Below are 1,134 nucleotides of genomic sequence, written 5' to 3' on the forward strand. Positions count from 1 at the left end.
TTAGGATACCTTCCCCAAGTCCTATCTTCCTCACCTGCCATGTGGTCATTCGTTTAAGTGAAGAAATATTTGTGGGGTGCCCGCTAAGTGCCAGGCACTGTTCTGAGCATTAGGGATGCCACAGTGAACTAGATCTCATCCCTGTTCTTGAGGAGCTAATAGCTACTGAAGGAGACAGAGAAGTAAGAACATGCTTACAGGTTACAGATTAACTCAGCCTGGTGATGTGGGAGCGGGGATGGGGTCTACTGGGGAAGGCTTTCTGGAGGAGGTCATAGGGAAACTGAGGTTTGGATGGTGAGCACGTAAGTAGGCATGATTCAGGCTGTGTGTGTGTGTGTACTTGGGGTATAGGTGGGAAACTTCCAGACTGAGACAGACACCTGTGTGCAACAGGTGTGAGTCTCAACCCATAAACTCGGGCATGCATGAAATAAGCTTGCTTTCCCAACAACTTAATTTCTATTTTGAGAATGCATTTCACTGGGGTTCCTTCCCTTTCCCTCAAGGTCACGGCCAAGTTCCAGAGGTATAGAGCCAAGGTGCTGATGGGGAGTAGGAGCAGAGCACTATTCTGCCTGCTCCCCTGGCAGCCCAGGCTGCTCTGAGAGCATCAGTTATGCGTAAATCCAGAGTCCTTTCTGTTTGCTTTCTGCCTGAGGCATCTTTCCATGGAGTAGGGAAGGAGGGAAAGGTTTCAGGTAAGCAGGGGAAATGCCAGGGGTCAAGAGGACTCAGTTAATATCTGGAACCACGAGCAATCTGCATCTGTAGAGGCGGCTCGAGCTGGCTAGGGTACTACAAGGTGCAGGGTGGCTGTGGGGGATGTGGAGGAGCAAGGCGGGAGGCAGGAGGAGCCAAAGACACAGATATGACAGAGCTTGGGTGTTCTGCCACAGAGGCTGAGCCTGGTTCTGACTCCCAAGGTGACTGTGAACACTGAGTTACACATCCCAAAGCAGCCCTGGCATTCTGTTTTGCAGACAAGGGTGGGCCTATCACACCCTCATTTATCCGGGAAGGAGGGGAGGGCCCTTCTCATTTATCCGGGAAGGAGGGGAGGGCCCTTCTCATTTATCCGGGAAGGAGGGGAGGGCCCTTCTCATTTATCCGGGAAGGAGGGGGAGGGCCCTT

The sequence above is a fragment of the Piliocolobus tephrosceles genome, chromosome 4 (assembly GCF_002776525.5).
Source record: "Piliocolobus tephrosceles isolate RC106 chromosome 4, ASM277652v3, whole genome shotgun sequence".
In the NCBI taxonomy this organism is placed as follows: domain Eukaryota; kingdom Metazoa; phylum Chordata; class Mammalia; order Primates; family Cercopithecidae; genus Piliocolobus; species Piliocolobus tephrosceles.